General features: G+C 39.8%; 1 protein-coding gene across 19 annotated transcripts in view; it reads left to right on the top strand.

Moving 5' to 3' along the window:
* GTDC1 (glycosyltransferase like domain containing 1) overlaps positions 1-20,679 on the top strand; it is a 452,306-nt gene that overhangs the window by 302,560 nt on the left and 129,067 nt on the right. The gene's annotated exons all lie outside the window — the stretch shown is intronic.

The raw sequence follows: 20,679 nt of genomic DNA, 5'->3' as shown, positions 1-20,679 counted from the left end.
ACTCTAAGAAGTAGTTCCCATTAATAAGTGAAAAACCAATGGCTCAACTAGGTTATCTTGTTGGCCTAACGCTACTTACCTGTTAGGTGATAACTCTGAAATTTGAGTCCAAGGCAATTTGCTTCTTTTTTTTTTTTCTTTTTTAAACATATGTATGTATTTTTTTATTAACATATAATGTATAATTAGCCCCAGGGGTACAGGTCTGTGAATCATGAGGCTTACACACTTCACAGCACTCACCATAGCACATACCCTCCCCAATGTCCATAACCCCACCACCCTCTCCCTACCCCTCTCCCCCCAGCAACCCTCAGTTTGTTTTGTGAGATTAAGAATCTTTTATGGTTTGTCTCCCTCCTGATCCCATCTTGTTTCATTTTTTCCTAAAGGTGCCTTGCCACACTCCCCCTTCTAATGTAGATTTTTACTCACATACCCTACCTTCCTTCTCATTCCTATTTCTAGGACATATGTGACACTTCAGTGAGAGCAAAATTTAATTGGCATTGTTACCAACCTCTCTGGAGTTGTGAACAAAATACAGATAAAACAAGATGGAAGGTTTTGCACATAAGTGTCTTTGCCATTAACACTAGCAGCTTCTTTAATCCTAGCAGGCAGAAGTGATCAAGTGTATCTCTTTCAAAGAGTACATGCGTATTGTTTTCCAATAAAAGAATAACATATATTTGTTAGCAGATGACCTAAACTGATCCATTCTTTAATGAACCAGGGAAGTTGGATTCTTTTGCTAATCCGTGAATGAATGGTCTTGTCAACATGATCCCAGGAGATTGGGAGTGACCTTGTGTTCTCTGTGGATGTGGCTTTGGGTCAAGGAGTGTGAGGCCAATGGGAAGTGGCCTCATTTGACCTTTGAGAGCTTCATGTGATTATACCTTTAAAATCTCCCATGGCAAAAATGTTTTTTACCCATTTACCATGTAGATTGGGAGTTTGTTATTTATTAAATCTTGTGAAAATAAAATCTGAATTTAAAAATAAGTGCATGCTTACTATAGCTGTTTAGGTTCACTTTCTCTAGCACTCACCTTCATTTCTGTAAAACTGAAACTTTATTAAGCAACTGCTTGTGCCAAGCACGACGCTGAACAGTTTCCTGTAAATTATATTTTACCCTCTCAGTGGTCCTCTGGCCTTTTTAAAAAGGATCATGCCAATAATCGGGAAGAGCAGTGTGGTTTTTGTTATAATGACAGTGATTTCTTCATATTCAGATAGGTTTTTAAATGTTACACTTATGACTTTTGTTATCTTTCCTTCCAAGAAAGGATAAATGCTATTTATGAGAAGCTCAGTTTAATAATATCAGATGAGCAGAATTCTATTTTTTTTTTTTTATGGTAGTCTGAACATGGAAGGCCCTTACTCTAAGACAGTTCAACACAAGAACAGGTCCAAAGAGTATTTTGTGCATCTTAAAATTTAAATTTACATTTAGCCAATCAGAACTCAAAGCTCATATCAGTGTTGATCATACAAAGGGAGATGTTTCTAATTAACTAACTTTAAAGCCCTATCTTAATCACTTAGAGCATTCTTGTGCACATCTGTGCTGCAGGAGTGACTGGATTACCTCCATGGGGTGTGTGCGTGTGTGTGTGTGTGTGTGTTGGGGTGTGCATGTGTGTTTAAAGCAATGCTCTAACTCTATCCAAATGCAATTCAGCACTGCTTTAAAGTTTAGAAGCAAATGTGTACTTAGTAACATAGTTTTAAAAGCTGACCCCCCCACCCCCCGCCAACACCTTATATGTTCTTCTCTTGTAAATTGGGCTTGTTTGTGGAGGGCAGCTGTTTCAAAAACTGTGACACGTACATCCCAGAACGTCTTCCCTCTTACTTCGATCTAACCTAAATGAGCACCAGAGCCAGGGCCTCTCATGTGGTTTTGCTTCATCTGACAATGACATCAGTATCTTTCCATTTGCCTTATTTTCATACAATGATGCCCGGAATGAGCGGCAATGCCAGGAAAGGAAACTGAGTCCTAGGAATAATTTTTGGTTAGAGTAAATGAAGTGATATGATAAACAAGTCAAATCTGATGTGACAACATGGCACAAAGCTGTGACACAAAACGTTTGATTCTCTTCCTGTGGATGTTTTCTAAGGCTTTTATTATGCCTTTCTCATGTCTTGTGTGTATATATACTGATCAGTGGAAACATAATTCGTGTGCAGATATTTATTTCAATCAATGAATGACCAGATGGTTCTTGCCTATGTTGGAAGAGAATCATTTTCCCTATTCAGTAACGGAGGGACATTCTTTGTAACAAACTAAATAGAATGACCAGCTCTAGCCCAAGTGAGAAGCATGCAGCTGCCTTTCTCGACTTTGTACAGTTGGCAGAGGCTCCTCCATGCCTCTATTCTTATTTTTTTAATTGAAATAGTTTGTGTATTTTCCCCACTGAAGTACCACATGCTCATTGTAGAAAACTATGGCGGTACTGACAAAAACAAAGAGAAAGAACGCTTATAAATTGATTTTTACTACCCATAACTAGACACTTGGAGATTTAATGATGACAATGAAGATACAGAACTGATGTTTATTTGAGTTTACTCTTTGCTGAACACCGTGCTAAGTGCTGCACATAAACTAATTTAATTCTCCCTGCAACCCACTGATGTAGGTAATAGTATTGACCCCGCCCCTTTAGAGCTGAGAACACTGGAGCTCAGAGATGTGAAACAAATCCCCTGAATCACACAGCTAACCCATCGATTGCCAAGAGTTAACTGTGTTTGCACTTTAGCATGTTGCCCTTCAGTTGTATTTATGAAGTTTTCAAAATGTTAGAACATTTCATTTTTACACAGACAAACCTGTTTTTTACTTTCGTGGCTTCTACCTTCAGAGTCTGGTTTTAAAAGGCCTTTCCCAGGCCTAGATTCTAACAGAAGAGGGAGAAGAAAAAAAAAAAAAAAGAGAGAAGAAAAGAAAAGAAATGCCACCAGTACCAGAAGAAAATAATCACAAGCCGGAAAGCCAAGGTGTCTGCCAAAGCTATCACCAATAGGAAGAGAAAGGAGAGCTGAGATGTGTCTGAAGGCAGTGGCAAAGGGAGGAAACAATAGTCCCTTCTTATTTCCATCGAGTGCAGTCTGTTCAATAAACCAGTTACATGCACTTCCTTTCTTGCCTTCTGTCCTCCCCTTTAAGCTTCTGTAGCAGGCCGTGCTGTAAGAAGAAGAACTGGAAGAAAAGAGAAGAGGGCTTGTTACATAGCTGGTGCTGTTTGGGAGACTCTCTCTCATGGGTGTCAAGTGCCTTCTGTCAGCAATAGTCAAATGCTGGCTCTTTTGTGTGGTGCAGAGGTATGTTCTTCTGAGACATTCCTGGGAAGACCTTGCACACACACACAGGTATTCCCTAGCATGGGTGAAACCCTCTCTCGGGAACCTCTTATAACTTTCTTCTCTCAGATCCTGACACGAGAGTATGCTCCTTGCCCTGAAGTCAACCTTCTTGAACATGTCCTTTCGATATGGTGTATGCATAATTCCCCTTCACTAGGAACGTGGGGTGGGAGTGGGAGTGAATTAAGTATCCTTTCCCTTTCAAATGGAAAAAATGGCGCTTCTTCCCTCTGCCATCTGCTCTCTCTCGTTGCCCTGCCATTTGGATAACTTCAGTCAGCCTCTTGCCTTCAGAATCCTGAAGTCAGGGCTATCGTCAGGATCTATCCCCCATATTTTAGGGGGGCATGCATTAGGTCCTCCCCAGAACAGTTCTGAGCTCTGTTCTAGGAGCAGGAGGAAGAAGCAAGATTTTGAGTGTCAGCAGCTTGGAAGTCATCCAGTTTGAGGAAAGAGATGCCAGCCTCCCCTTCTGGCGAACATCCCAGATCTCTACAAGAGCTTCTCAGGGAGCCCATCTACACCAGTGGATGCCCTCCTTAGTCTTAGGTTGTTAGTGATGAGTAAGAGTCATGCGGCCCATATTTCCACCTTTAGCAAGCCCTGCAGAGGTGTATCTTGCACTTCTTTTTGGCATTTGGCATTTGGAGGTCTTAATCCTCAGGGTGAGGATCTCAGCTGATGTGCCAAGAATAGGACAAGCCCCATGTCACACCATAGGATATAGAGTCATTTTGTGTTGTGAACATATCACATGATAAAAAGTTTTTAATTTTTTCCAAAATGGATCGTTAGTTATCACAGATACTTTCTCATTAATGTATTACTTTCTTAATAAAGACCAAAGCCATCAATAAATTGATACTCATTTCTTTTAGAGGTATAATCCCATTACGATATGATAAAAAATTATATCAGAGGAATTCTCTGTATTTCAAAGCCATTTCCATGCCGCAGTGTGTAGTCCTTCAAAGCAGTATTTTGTTGATCTTGGTGACAACAAATTCAATATATCTAATAATACTGCATAGCAGGTCTTCGTTCTCTTTCCTGTTGATGTGACAGTCACTCTTTAATGAAACCTTATTTTGTATACTATTTGCATTGTAGAGCAGGAATGAAGAACTCAGTTTGTTTAAGCAGTAGCTGATCTGTTTATACTTTTTATATTCTTCCATCAAGAAATAATTACCCTTCAACCAACCTTACCTCTTCCGACTTCACATATGCAAACCACCTAAATAAAACATACTCAAACACCCAAACCACACATCAGTATACAAAAACAGTCAGGACCCAGAAAAGCATAAAATCGTGTATGCATAACCCTTGCCACTTCCTTCTACCAAGGCAGTCATTCATTCAGCAAGCACGTATTGAACGCCTATTGTGAGCCAGTAGAGTTGATTTCGCTCATTTATTTGCTACAAGGAGTGAAGAATAAGATTTGTTTTAACTCCAGTCCTATAAAATCAAAATGTTATTTCTGGCCTAACGAGGATAATATCATAGTAAGACTTTAGTATCTATTGGTTTGTTGTCTGTAATTCTCTGCTGGAGTACATGAACTGCACATGGATTGGTTTTAAATGGCTTTCAGCAGATGGCTGCAGGGCCCTCTGGACTTTGCTGTCTCTACTCCTAAACTTACATTCAGTTCTAGAATAATCTGGTGTTTGACACCAGAGAACTTGGTTCTGCTATGGCACATTTTTATTGAAATGGTATCTGTGTATAAATTAGGGCACAGAGTGACAGTTCAGGTGGTATGTGCTATATTTTAACACGGCCCATCCTAACAAGATGCAGGTCCTCAATACAGCTAAATTATGGAATAAGGACATTTTTTAAGATGACAAGAATATTTTTGTTTGTTTTATATGAGTACTCCATCAAATACTTTTACGAGGACATTTATTAACATTTATGGTTAGAAGTATACAATTTCCCCTTATATGTAATTTAGTATTAAAAGAGATGTTTGCATATCTTTTTGTTTATGACCCACAAAAATACAAACTGTGAATATATATAATTCTTTACTGAAAACATTTACCCATATTCATGAACCCGCTATTCAAGAGAAGGCTATTTCAAGATACAAAGTAGCCTTCTTGCTTTTTAATAATGTTGAACCTCAAAATAATGTTAAGTATATCCTGAAGGATGACCATGGAGGGTTGTGGTCTTTAAACAACCAACATTACTATCTCTTTAAAAATCTTGGAAGAGGAAGGGGTGCCTGGGTGGCTTAGATGGACTCTTGATTTCAGCTCAGTTCATGATCTCGGGGTTGTGAGATCGAGCCCCATGTCAGACTCTTCGCTAGGCCTGGAGACTGCTTCAGATTCTCTCTCTCTTTCTCTGCCCATCCCCTCCCCCTTTAAAAAAAAAAAAAAAAAAAAAAGCTTGGAGGAGAGAAATTCAACCATATGTTAAAATGTCTGGTTTTTCTTATAACAGCAGAGATTTCAGTTTGAGTGGGCACTCCATAAATATCTGCTGATTGCCTTACAGTAAATGTCTTAGAATTTAGAAAACTGATTAATTTTTAGGGAAGGATAAAACTTAGGTACCAAGCTCTCTCTATTGCCTCACTTTGGTGAATCTGTAATTCTTTCTAAGCATAGTAATCAATACCCACCTCTCCTTAGAACCTTTTCTGCTGTTTCCTATCCAATATCTATTATAGTTTAGCAAGTCAGAAACTGGCTCTAACAATTTACTGTGGGATTAAGCCCTTAAGAACTTCAAATATTAAAACTTCTGGATAGAAAAAAAAAATTGTAAGGGGCGCCTGGGTGGGTCAGTGGGTTAAAACCTCTGCCTTTGGCTCAGGTCATGGTCTCAGGGTCCTGGGATTGAGCCCGGCATTGGGCTCTCTGCTCAGCAGGGAGCCTACTTCCCCCCAACCCCCACAACCTCTCTCTGCCTGCTTATGATCTTTGTCAAATAAATAAAATAAAATCTTTTTTTTAAAGTAGGGTTTTAAAACAATTAGTAACATAAAAATAAATTTGTAACATGAGAAATAAAAGATATTATGAAAATTAGTACATATTTTAAAAGGACTATGTAGAATTTTAATATATTCATTAAAATAAATTCAGTGGAGATGTTAAGTATTGGATGTGTATGAAGGGAGAATTAGTAACCTAGAAGCTAGATCTTAAAGAAATAAAAGGATAACAATCCAACACATATCTAATAGGACTTCCAGAAGGAAAAATGAGAGAAAATGTTAGACGCAATAATTAAAGAGATTTGGGCAAGCAATTTCGAGAGATTTTTAAAATCATGAATTCTCAAGGTAATACCTATATTTAGTTTCAGAAGTCAGAGAGTAAAAAGTCTAAAATACAAAGCAAAATCCCTTTCCCCAGTCCTTCTCACCCCTAAGTTCTCCCACCCACAGAGGCTACCACTAACAAAATGTTTAGTTTTTTCTTGTCTTGTTATTTCTTAATTGTTAAAATAGATATTATCTACTTACTTCCTACCAGTAGAAATGATTTAGTTAGCTCTCTTACAATCTGAGTGTGCAGGGGCACACACACATACACACACACTTTCCCTTACTCTATCTTTCCAATATGGTTATATCTCAACTTTTGGTTGATTAGATATTCTGTGTTTATAGCATTATTGCCATGTAAAAACGTGCTCCCTGCTGAGCATCTTTGTATTCTGTGACTAGGTTTTCTTCCTTGAACAATTCTTCACTTTTTCCTGAAGCTAATTATTGCTTTGGCTTTATCTGCCTGGTGTCTGTCACTATCCCAAATGCATTCCCAAGCTCTGCTGCTATTACTGAGTTACCTTCTTGATATGACCAGTCACATCAAGAAACCTATCATTTCCATCTTTTTCCTTGGGTATCTCCAACCTGGAGATCTCCATTCTCTAGTTCTTGTTCCTTCTAGTTGCCTTCTGGGCCCTCGAGTCAACTATTTCCTTGATCCCATATCTCTGTGTTCTTTGTTTTCCTTTCTCATTTTGGTGTGGTAGATCTACCACAAATGGGAAGTAATGTTCTACTGTTTTCCACTATTTGAACTTTCTGTTGAGCAGTCTCATTCCTGTCTCTTTCTGATCACTTACATCTAACTCTCCCTGTTTGCTCTCCCAAAAGGCATTAGACTTTCTTTTTTTCAACCCTGGTATTCTGAAATTCCGTAATTCTGTTTGGATTGGATTTTTGTTCCTTTGTTATGCTGGTCGTTCATTCCCTTCAGCACAAAAAATGTTCTTATATTGTTTCTTTGATTTTCTCCCCCATGATTTTCCTCATCTTCATTTTCTTCAACTTCTGTTTGGCAATATTCAAATTTAGATGGGCCTCATTTTGTTATTGCTTCTCTTACTTTATTTTCATTTTTGGTTTTCTGCTTCCTGTAAAATTCTCTCAACTTTATCTTCCAATTCTTCTAATGATTCTTTTTCAGCTACCGTACTTTAATTTGCAACCATTCTTTTTTGTTCTTGAATGTCCTTTGTTATTGAATTCAGTTTTTCTCACCATGAAGGCAAAAATCTTATTTTATCACTGTGGATATTATAGGAATTTTTTTTTTTTAAGTTTTCTTCTACTCATCCTTCTGTCTCCATTCAAGTTCCTTTTCTGTACTTATTTCCTTTGTCTTATTTCATTTGAATAGTTTTCCTCAACTGCCTGATGGTCCCTGGCTCTTCATTCATATCTGAGTGTGTAAGACCCTGAAAGGTATTTAGTGTTTCAGACCCAGGGCTCATGGACTAGTGACCTTGTTCATACAAGGAGCAAACAGGGATTCACTCGTCCTGTTGTGGGCTCGCCATATGTCATTGGTGGCAGGACAGTCCAGTGAGTTTCCAGAGAAGGGCTCTTCTCATCGCCTGGATGGGAATCTGTTGCTGTCTGAGAGCCACATGGTTTGGGAAGGGCACTAGAGAGGCATCACCAATAAATGGGAATTCTTTCACCTAATTTCCCTCATCTTTGCCTGAATTCAGCCTTATCTGGTTTCTAGGGTTCAGCCCTTCTGGTGAGGAAGCCTCCTTTCTGCTGGTGAAGTGAGGAGTGGGAGGTTGGGCAGGGAGGGGAGACAGGAGGTAGATGCCTGGCTGCACTGAGCTCTGGGAAGCAATCAGAAGGCTTTGCGCTCACTTCCTATAGAATTGCTACTGGTTCTGTTTTCATTTCTGTCCTGCATCTGCACCTCCAGAGGTACCTGGTATGTCTGATACCTAAGCCTTTGGAGTTTGTCTGGAACACATGAGCTGCTGCTTCTTGGCTAACATCACATGCACAAACAAAATCATGTGCATGCTTAGACATGTTCTGCCTTCTCCTCTGTGCTCAAACACCACTCACTCCGTCTGCTTTCCATCTTCCGAAATTTAGTTGACATTTCTTTCCTATTGTCATCTTTCTCAGTTTTCCTCTTTGTCCTTGAAAGTCTATGCCTGTTTTTAAAAATATTCCCATACCATTATTTTAGCAGAGATTCAAAAGGCGAGAGGGACTTAAAAATTGGTATTTGCTCTGTGGTGCTATCCCCAGTCCATTGTTCATGCTGCAGCAAAGTGTTTATTCAGCCCCAATCTGCCTGTAAACTTCTCAAATGGCCACAAACAGCTTCCCTTAGATTACCAAGGGCAGAAAAGCCTTTCCCTGGTTTTATCATGAGCCTCATTTTTGTCCCTCCCCCTCCCCTACCTCCACTCCCTATTCACCCCCAATTGACACTCTGACCATATTTTTTGCTTTTTATTCCTGGACCGTTCCCCAACCACCATCCCCCTAGGCCCTTTGCACATGCTATTACTCTTAGCATAGCCCACCTCTCACTACTACAACTGGCTAACCTCTGATCACCTCCATAGCCTCACCTGAAAGATGACCTTCTCCTAGACAGCCTTCCTTCGTGCTATTGTCGTTTCCAGGACTGGGTTCCCATCATCCTAATAGAGCACCTACCATGTCGTGTGGTCCATGACTGCAACTTGGCTATTTGTTCGGCATATACTAGGCACTCCAACTTTTGTTTAATGGTTACTGAATGGTTTTTTTTATTTCTCTGAACCTTCTTCACTTAGTATTTTCACTGGGTATTTAAGGCCTTTCTTTGCTGTCAAGCCTTGGTTATATTCTAGTAATAGCACAGAAATTTACCCATCTGTTTGCAAACGTAGAAGTACTGGAAAGTATAGAAAACCTGAAGTGAGTGGGAGTGTTTGTACGCTCGCTTTGTACACTTGAAGGCTTCATTTCACATGTAATATTAACAAACCTGTATCTTCTAATATCAGTTTAGAATAAAATTAGTTTCTGTGGCTTAACAGTTAGACAGCAATAGAATCAGAACTTGAAGTGAATCAATACTTAGTGTCGTAGCATTTAATGTGGTGGCAGAAATAAAAAACAACCGGGTTGTGCTAGAAGTTGGATTTGCTGGTAATTTTGATTTATTCAGGTTGTGGATGGGCAAATGAAAAAGGAAAAAAAGCCGACTGGATTTTTTGATGCCCATCTGTTCATGCTTCAGAGACCTGGAAACTGATGTTTTAAATTTTCTGGTTTTACTTTATTAGTTTATGCAGCTTTAACTTGGGAAAAAAATGGAAAATCTAGTAAGAAAAAATGAAAAGAATAAAAGAAAAGACAGGAAAAGTGAGAGGTAGGAGAAAAGTACCATAGGAAACAAATAATAGAAAGGGAGGAATATATTCGTTTGATTTATAACATTAGGCCTTTTTGTAATTAATGTGCCTCTAGGCATGAGTACAAGTCTTTGATTAGTACACAAATGAAACTAAGGTAACATATTAAAATTGCCTGCCTTAAATGAATGGCTAAACTGTAATTGGTAATAGTTAATAAGAGGAAAAACATATCTTTAAAAAAGCCTGAGTCTGGTTCAGAAAGTATGTTTCACTATGAAATGGCAGTAGAGTCAAGTATCTCTTTAGTAATCACGACAACATAATGACGATACCCTTCACCATTATCATCAATAATAAAAAGCAATAGTATTTACTGACCTCTTCCTGTGTGCCAAACAACATGGAAAACATCATTCTGCAAGGCAGCCTTAATATTATCCCCATTGTGCAGATGACATGACCGATATTTAAGAAAAAAAACACTTTCCTCGGGTCAGCTAATAAGTGGCAGAGCCCTGAATTTGAAACCAGACAGTGTGCCTAGAGCCCTACTGACCCAGTGTGCCCTTTTGCCCTTGAATAAGGACTGTAAGATACTCAGTACATTTGAATCAATGTTTGGATCCTTATTCTTCTACAGAAGTCTACCACTGACGGTATTCTCATTGATCAGATGAGAAAACCCAGGGTTAGAGAGATTAAGTGACTTTATACACAACCAAATCTTTAAGAATAATGTCTTTCCTAAAACTCCATTCTCTATTCTTTATTCTTAATTCTTAATAAACAAGTACCATTTTGTGTTCCACAATAAAATTCACAGATGTTTCCTCCTCTTTGTTCTCCAAATTCATAAGTTTTGATAGCCCTCTCTTCTTTGACAATATTCTCTTGTTCTCACTGCCTGTCAACATAAATATGGGGCCTCCTACTCCATTGGTTTCCTGATACTCTGTTCAGGAAATTCCATGCATCACAGTGTTGACCCCCTCTCCCCTTTCCGCAGCAGTATCCATTTGTATTGGTCATCTCAGACTTCAAACAAACAAACAAACAAACAAACCATGGGGTTTAAACAACAGATATGTATTTTCTCACTGTTCTAGCAACTGGACACCTGAGAGCAGGGTGCTGGTATGGTTGGTTTGGGGTAGGGCTCTCTTCCTGGCTTGTAGACAGCTGCCTTGTAGCCACATATCTTCACACATGGTGGCAGAAAGGAGGAGGGGAAGGAGAGAGACAGAGAGAGATCTCTTCTGCCTCTTAGAAGGCAACAGTCCTATCAGATTTGGGCCCATTGTGACCTCATCTGAAGCTTATTACCTCCTAAAGATCCTATCTCCAGACATAGTCACATTTGGTGTTAGGGTTTAAACCTATGAATTTTGAGGGAACACCATCCAGTCCATAGCACCAGTAAAATGATGTCATGCTCTCAGGGAGAGTCTCCAAATGGAAACACTGCCGTAGGGGAATTCTTACATTTACTTGGAAAGAAGAAAGTCATCCTTTCTTTACTATCAATGCATTTCCCATCCTTCTTTCAACTTTCAATAATGGCTTCTCAAAAAAAAAAAAAATAATAATAATGGAATAGAACACATGATTAGAGGTCATTTTTAGAGTTCCCTTCGATGCTGTATTGATGCTATAGAAGACCTGGGATTCCCAGAGTAGTGAGAACATTTACTTGCCAACAAGGTAAATCCTAGCAAAGGAGCTTGCTGAGTCTAGGTACATGCAGAACAGCTACTTCCACCTGCTTGAAAGAGATTACTTCAGATCCACAGTTTTCATTTTTTATGTATTGTCATTAACTAAGGTGAATGGATGGAAGGTTTTGCAGTTTGGGTTCTGAGTTACTAACGAAACAAATAATGAGCAAGTTATTAAGGTTGAATTGAAAAATTAGATCATTCTAGTAATAGAATCAGTAAACAGTTTAGTTTAAAGGTGGTGTGGATAATTTACAACTTCAGGGAATAAGAGACCAAAATAAGTTGGCATAAAATGTTACTACATGTGCACTAAAGGCTTTGTCAATACAGACGGGATCTAGGAGGAGCTTCGATGTTTGTTGAATGAGTATTTGTGGATTGATTACAGTTTCTCATTCACTGACTGACTAGGAAATTTGCTGTTACTCAAGATGGTCTTAGGGCTAACTCCTTAAGTACAGGTGTCAGCCTGAATGAGCAAAGGTCTGGGAAGTTTATTAAGATTTACTCAGCTCCTCCCCAGGGCACAATTCTCTTTTAATCCTCTCCAGAAATCTGTAAAAACAGACACTATCCCATTTTATAGATTAGAAAACCGAGGCTCAGAGAAATTAAGTTATTTGAATAAATGCACAAATTCAGGAAGTGTCTTATACTATGCAGCCTGGATTATCTTCTGTTCAACATGCCCATTGCTTGAGTGGAGTTCCTTAAGGTGCTTCACAGAGATTGCTCTCCACCTGTCCTCCCCAAATCATCTTTTCCCTAGGCCTACTGTGGTATTTGAAATGATCCTATTTGTGATAAATTCCCTTGAGTGAAGGTACTATCCCCTTTGGAAGGGTACAACACATTGAGCATGGAAGGTGAGACACTGTGGAAATTTAAGATTCATATCCAATAAGACCAACAATGGAGAACAGGGTATGATTCAGGGCTGGATCCAAAGTGGGGCTTAGTTCGAACATACAGGCTATAAGGAGACACATGGTATGTGTGGGGGACCACAGGGCAACCCGGGCAATGAGAAAGTAGTATAAACTTCTTAGGGAGTTAACCACCAGTAGGTGGTTAAAGCTTGAAATGGAGGTGGGAAAATTAAGATTCCCTGTTTGCAGTTCAGCCTATAGCTCTGCCTAACTGTGTTGAATTTCTCTAGTAAACCTTGTGTAAAATAGAAGGTTTTATTGTTCTGAGAGAACTCTTTTTTTGGGAGGACTGGAGCTCACGAGAAGTAAGCATGCATATGCTCACAAGACTGGCTCTGGATTTGATAAACATTTGTTCGGTCAACATGCAAGGTAGCTTTTCATCTCATACATTTATACAGACCTTAAATAGAAAATGGCACAATACAAACCGCTCGTGCTAGTAGACAGTTAAATTAGCAATGTATACAATCCAAAACACTCTGAAATCAAGAGAGCATGGGGGCTTGAGGTATAATTGTTTAAGTTAAATAATACTAACCACATAAACCAAATTGTCAGAAGGGGTCATATAAACAAATGGTCTAAGTAAGGTTATGTGGAAAGTGTTAGATTTTCAGGAAAGCGGTGGTGGGAAAGAAAAAGAAAAAGGAACAGACTCATGAGCACAGGACCATCTTTTCCCAGGATAGCCATACATCCCAACCATCAAAGGGATGACCTTCGCAAAATGGTGGCCCTCAACCAGGGGAGGAACCTGCAACTTGTCTTTTGGGTGGCCATTTGGAGAAGGTGCGCTCATCCCTCAGGGTGTTCTCTCTGGGGCCAGGCAGGACTAATGAGGCCAGTCTGATAACCACAAATTTGCTTTCAGTCTCAGCATGCATTTCTCAGGCTAATTAGTAGGGTTTGCTTGTTCGTTTTGACTGCAGCTTGTGTCTCTGGATTCTGTTTCTATATCTTGTCACAAAACAGATTCTTTGTAGTTGCTTTGAGACGCCCTTGACCCGTGCCCTCTTGTTGTCAGTATTGCATGTCGGCTTTGCAAATTTGTACCACAAGAGATGAAATTTGGTTCAGGCACCAAACAGTGATCATCTAAACAACGTGGCCTAAGCAGCCACGGTGCTGTTGGATGGTTGCTCCCTAAAGCATTTGTGCTATGTGCGTGTGGATTATGATTGACTCATCTGTGATTTGAATTTGTTCATATTTTGTTCCGCCAGGAGTGTCTTGTTGAAACAGCCTCCATAGACATGTGCCATCTATTTTATGAGTATTATCCCTTAGCCATCTCCAAGAAGGAAGAGCAGCCATCCTACAACCGACCAAACAAGCCTGTCTGTCTTTCTGTTTAACGTTGTGGTCTCCCAACATCTAGTTTTAATTATGATGAATTTCCTTGCTTGTGATTCCTTTATTTAGTGAAGATAGTGTGACAAGAGGTACAGGGGCGGGGGGAACTGTACACATGAGAATGCTAGATCTAGATTTTTACTTTTATAGTTTATAGTTTTATATAAATCTGCTTACCATATAAGTGATATATTGGACACATGTGGGCTAGCATGATTTTTTAATTATCTTTGATATTTGCTTATGTGGCTAAATTCTAAAAATGTTAATTTTGTAATTAATTTCCAGCACATTGTTTGGAAACAGTGAATAGTTTTTGTTATAAATCACCCAAGAACTTAGATCACTACATTGCCTGGATGCATCTTCCCATTTGGTTTTGGAAAAGTTATTTATCTTTGATTCCTATTTCTTTTCTTCTCAACTCCCATTATGGTCTAAACCCAGGAATCCACAGAAATGGCTGCGATAAAATCAAATGATATTTTTTTCTGCTATCCTCCGTATTAGCCTGGAACCATATCTTCTGTCACTTTTTTTCACAGATTCCCCTCATTTCTTTCAGACTTCCCTTTGTCTACTGATATGTGGCCTTGGTGTACAGCCTTTGGTTTCAGTTTCATCATTTTCTCATGTGAATGCATTTCTCCACTCCTTCTGCGGTGCCTTCCATTAAAAATGTGCCTCCACCTAGCTGGCTTTCCATACTCTGGCTGCACATCTCCTAGGGTCTCCAGTAGTGTTTCCCAGAATATCCTTTGTGGGATATTTATTCTTAAGGTGCATCATTGGGGGTGAGGGAGTCCTTTTTTCATTAAATGTTAAGTTTGAGAAATGATAAATGTAACATTCCTTTTACACAATAGGTGCTCAATAAATTTTTTTTTATTAAATAAAAGAACGAATGAGTGGACATATTTATAATATACATTAGCATGTACTTTGGGAAGTTCTTTAGCAAAGAAATGTTTCGCTCTGTTTAACCCAGCATTTACCAAACATGTTTTCTCAAAACCTTCTCTAGTGTTGCACAAAACACACCTTGTTAAAACTTCAGCCTAAGCCATACAACACCATGGCCATACCACTCTTCCTCCCTCAGACCCAGTCTATGTTGAGAGGGGCTGAGCTTCATCAGCAACCTCTTCTTGCCAGTCCCACACGCAAGGCATGTTCCTTATTACAGTTGCCAACATGCCCCTCTCTCTGCCTTGGCTCGATTCTAGAATCACCTTTGACTGGTTATGCTGTCTTTCCCTTTAATCATCTGCTAATTTGCATCATTCTTCACGTGCTGTCTTCCAGATCTGTTTTGAAAAGCAAGACCATAGATAATCTCTGTCTCGTGGACTTTTATCTGTGGGTATTTATGAGATTCTATAGATTGAACTCACTATTTAAGTACTTTCTTTTGAAATCTCCCAAAAACCATTGGTAAGCAGCGTATTCCACCATGACATACATTTCAGCCATGGAATTTTCTTCAACAACACACGAACCAATATTAATGTCCTAAGTTGACTTGACTTGCTTTATTTTATCGCCTTCCTTTTGACTACCGCTGTTGGTTAGCTAAACGTACTCTAGCCTCTCGACTTTAGCAGAGAGAAGCCAAGGTACCTAGAGCATTTCCTGCATTTGCTATCCATCTTAACATCATTTAAAGCTACTCTGAAATCTAGTCTTTCCAGATTGATCTGAATAAGGCCATTCCTCTATGTCCAGCTCTAGGTGTGTGTGTTTGGATGTGGGGATGGCAAGAAGCAAGCAAATGTAAGTCTAGAAGGTACATACACCCGCCGTATCTTTGAATGTTACCCAACATAGTACTGGGTAACATGCGGCAGTGCCTCTGGAACCGTGTTGGAGGGAGGACAGGTGTGGCGAGGAAGGAGAGGCTCTGCTTGTGAGGAGAGGAGGCTCTACTTCTGTTTCAGAGATTGGCCATGGGTTGAGGGGAGAGGTGGGGGAGGGCCCCCATGGCGAATAACAGATTGCAAATGATTACAGTAATCAGAATATTTCTAAAAGTAAAAACAGGTTCTGACAGAACTGAGAGACTCGGAAAGAGGGAAGGACGTTCTGTGAGTCAGGTGGGCAGTAGCATTTCTTTAAGAAAAATTGGGGGGGTTATTAAAAGGCCAATCTGGCTTAAGCTCTACAAGGCAGCTCACTGGTTTTCTTCTGACTCTTTTCTCTCTTTCACTCCTTATCGCAGGACCTTTTCTGTTCTCATTAACACCTCCACCAGAGTTGGAGCTCGGGAAGAGAAAGGAGGTGTTCAGACATGTGCCTATTTGCATGCTCACTCTCTTGAGTTAATCCCGGGACAGCACATTCTGTCCAGTTCCATAGAAAAGCCAGTTTCACCCCATCAGTAAGGTATTATTTTCTTTTTTAGCCTAGAACAGCTTATTGCCAAGCTTCTCTTAACTGTACATTACAAATAGCGTCTGATTAAGAATGTTCTGGATGGGTTAATTAGTGTGGTGACTATTATTAAGCAAACTGCTTGTTAGTATTATGCCTATTTGATCTTGGTATTGATGTGAAGTAATTGACCATAGAGCTACATTTAGAAAAGCTGGAATAAAGTTTTTTGATTTCTATTATGGCAATAAATTGTTTATATTAAACATGTCTATGAAAATATGAGTTTCATGGCACAGAGAATCAGAATAGACTCTGTGTGGGATGGTAGATGAGGCTTGTTTTGTTTTGTTGTTTTGTTTTGTTTTTTAGAAATATTAATACACTTGTCCAGCTTGCTTCACAACCAGCGCCGCTAGAACAAAGTGGCAAAAAATTATTTCAGCTCACTCCTGCAGAGTATATGAAGAGTAAAGGGATTTTAACTTAACCTCACCTAAAGAACATATTTCCTTTTTGATTTAGCTAACTGCCTGAATACTTATCTGGGTAACAATCACTGTATATAAACAGACTATTAAAGAAAAATATGGGAAGATATTCTGAGCAAGAAAAGCATAGCATGTAACCACCTTCTTTCAAACACCGATTATTATCTATATTATTTATTGGTATTTTGTCCAGTCCTATTATTAAGTTTCCCTCACTATACCATTTCCATAGAGAATTTATTCCGTGAGCTAATAAATTATGCCATCAGGGAGTTTTTCTTGAAATTCAGCTTAAATTTTCCCATTCTTAATTTCATCTCATTACTTCTAGTTATACCTCCTCGTACCGGCTAAATAATTATTCTCTTTCCTCGGAGACTCCTATTATGGACCCCTCTACTTGTCACTTAACCAGGCTATTCATATTTAGCTCCTTTAATCTGTCCTCATAAATCAATTCTTCCATTGCCTTAATCATTATTATTGCTCTTCTAAGAACTCTCTAATTTTCAAAGATATACAGTTACAGGTGCCCCGGATGAAATCAGCATTTGCACGGCTCTCTCCCCAGACTTGCTGTCTTCCTTCTCCGTATGACACGCTGCATTACAGAGTGGCATTGGTTTGCTGGTCGACTCAGCACAGGTTTCTCTGGTCAAACTCTAGACAATCTCAACAGTGTTTTCCATATGTCCTACTAGCATTCGGTTTTTTTTTGTTGTTGTTGTTTTATAACATTAGTAAGCTGAGTTTTTGCTTACTGTCCATATTTATGTTCTGCCTCTTTCCATGTCCCCACTGAACACCACCAATCAAGTCAGCCATCCACAGCCTGTGTTAACAGAGGATCTTCTTCATCCTCGCCAACATTTATTTTTTCTATTTTTATTTTTTTTAAAGACTTTATTTATTTATTTATTTGACAGACAGAGATCACATTAGGCAAAGAGACAGGCAGAGAGAGAGGGGGACGTAGGCTCCCTGCTGAGCAGAGAGTCTGATGTTAGCCTCCATCCTAGGACTCTGGGATCATGACCTGAGCCAAAGGCAGAGGCTTTAACCCACTGAGCCACCCAGGCACCCCTCCCATTCCTTTTAATTTGCAACTTTGCTCACATGCTGGCCAACATGAATGGATTTTAACAGTAAGATGGGTCATGATACTGTTTTCTAACATAATGTTATGTTGTTGCAATGCCCGCTGAATTTTTAAATGTAAATCTTCCCTGCACTAAATTTGTAATTCTGCTAAAATCCTTTTTAAGCTCGCCTAGCATCCTTTCTCTAACATAAACAAATAAGTTTCTTCACTTGCCTTATTGTCGTTTGCCAGATATGTGCAGATGTTCCTTCTCTTACTGTTTGTTTCACTTGTTAAAAAGTTAAGATACTGTTGGGATGCCTGGCTGGATCAGTCAGTGGAACGTGTAACTCTTGATCTTCGTGTTGTGAGTTTGAGCCTCACACTGGGTGTACAAATTTCTTAAAAATAAAATCCTAAGGGGCGCCTGGATGGCTCAGTCATTAAGCATCTGCCATCGGCTCGGGTCATGATCTCAGGGTCCTGGGATTGATCCCTGCATCAGGCTCCCTGCTCAGCAGGAACCCTGCTTCTCCCTCTCCCACTCCCCCACTCCCATTCCCCCTGCTTGTATTCCCTCTCTCGCTGTGTCTCTCTCTCTGTCAAATAAATAAATAAAATCTTTAAAAAATAAATAAATAAAATCTTTAAAAAAATAAGTAGAATAGTTTTTAAAAAGTTAGGGTATTTTCATGTTCTATTTATTTTTTTCCTTTTGTGAATCAATGGGAACATTTTCATTGATTATTTTTAGTTCCTTAGATTCTCCTCAGTGTTTTGATTTGTTTCAGGAAGATAGTTCGTTTGTTCACATAATAATTTTAGACCGGTGAGGTATGAAGCTATAACCTGTATATGCTCACATTTCTTTATTTTATTTATTTATTTATTTAAAGATTCTATTTATTTATTTATTTATTTATTTATTTATTTGACAGAGAGAAATCACAAGTAGGCAGAGAGGCAAGCAGAGAGAGAGAGAGGGAAGCAGGCTCCCTGCTGAGCAGAGAACCCGATGCAGGACTGGATCCCAGGACACTGGGATCATGACCTGAACCGAAGGCAGTGGCTTAACCCACTGAGCCACCAGGCGCCCTCTTTATTTTTAAATCAAGAATTAATGTATTGTTGTATGAGGGCATACCAAAGGTGTTAGCACCATTTTTGTGTTTTATCTACCTCTATACAATCATGTATTTATTACTTGGGAGGGTTCTTACATAGAGGGTGATTTCTCTCAAAGGGCTTTCTGAGACAAGCACAGAAGCCCCCCAAACTGTTGAGTCCATAACGTACACAGCACACTCCAGCCAGACTTCGTTTCCAGCTTACAGCAGAACCTGCCCTATCCCTTCATGTTGCCCTTAGTCCTTGCCTTCAGGCCTAGCAAACGTCCTCGGCCCCTCTCCCCCGCTGTCGACCCTCAGCACACGTCGTTACTCACCTTCACCTCTACTCACCTTGTGTGAAATAAGTGGCCTCGTCTAGTGCTTTGGTGACACACTGTGGATTCCACACCTGCCGCCTGAAACTGTTTTTTTCCAACTCCACTTTTCTCTCCTTCTTCCTTCAGCTTCGTAAGAAAGCTTGCTCTGTTCTCTTCTATAAGGGCCTACTTGCTTTCCCTTCCTGCCAAGAATCCTACATGCTCTGCCGTCCTCCTACTTCCGTCTTTTAAGAGTTTTCTCTTTCTTCAGAAGCCAGCTCCCTTCCCTAGCAAGTGTCCCCAAGTAAACATCCAAGTGAAAACCCCTCTGTACATGTGCCCCAATAAGGAAAACAGACCTCACTTCCCCGTTCTCTCAATCTGGCTTTCTCTGTCTTTCCCTCTTGGATGCGCGCACTGTAACCATGAGGCTGATTTTGGCCTGCACTCTCCACAGGAACTACCCCTTTGAGGAGCAAGTGATCCAAAAGCTCCTTACCTTACCTGGTGCTCTGATACCTGTGCAATGCTTTACACCCCATTTTTATGTATTTTTAAATCTTCTTTCCTTTCTTAGGTACTCTTTGAGGCTCTTCACTCACTTCGATGGGGTAATATTACTCTCGGCTTCTCTTCTTACTCTTCCAGATGTTCCTTACTGCTCTTCTTCCATAACTCTTCTTCCTCACCTTTGTCTTAAATGCGTATACTCCTCATTTATTCACTTACTTGACAATCCAGGGGAGGGGTGAGGTCTCAGGGTGGGCTTCAGGGACTCTAAGAAAGCACTTGTTGTCTGGTCTCCGTCTACTTCTCTGACCCTCACATTCTGGGACCTGGCCCCAGCCTCTCTGGGTTGCTTGCTATTCCCTGAAGAGTTTATGTTCTTTCTCAGCCCTTTCCTTGGATCACAACATTCCCTCAGTCTAGATCTTTCCTGATCTCCAAGTCAGAATTAATCCCTGGTTCTGTTTTAAAACTTGGAACGTTCGTTCTTTTTGTGTCTCACCACAGGGTGGTTGGTTGTTCACGTCCATTCTAAGTGCTACTGGTTTGCTCCGCCAGTAAATGGTGAGCTTCTTGATTTCATTTGATTTAGATGCTTCAGCAATAAGTGACAGATACCAAACTCTTCATGGCAAAGCATTATGGGAAGACAGGACAGAAATAGCACTGAAAAAATATCCTTCAAGAAATATTCTCAAGGTCGATTTAATAAAAATGTGTGTCAGGCACACAGAACAGTCATGTGAGCAGAAATGCCCAGTGT

Source organism: Mustela lutreola, chromosome 3 (assembly GCF_030435805.1).
Source record: "Mustela lutreola isolate mMusLut2 chromosome 3, mMusLut2.pri, whole genome shotgun sequence".
Classification (NCBI taxonomy): domain Eukaryota; kingdom Metazoa; phylum Chordata; class Mammalia; order Carnivora; family Mustelidae; genus Mustela; species Mustela lutreola.
Note: the sequence above shows the minus strand (reverse complement) of the source record. Positions and strands in the feature narration are given on the sequence as shown.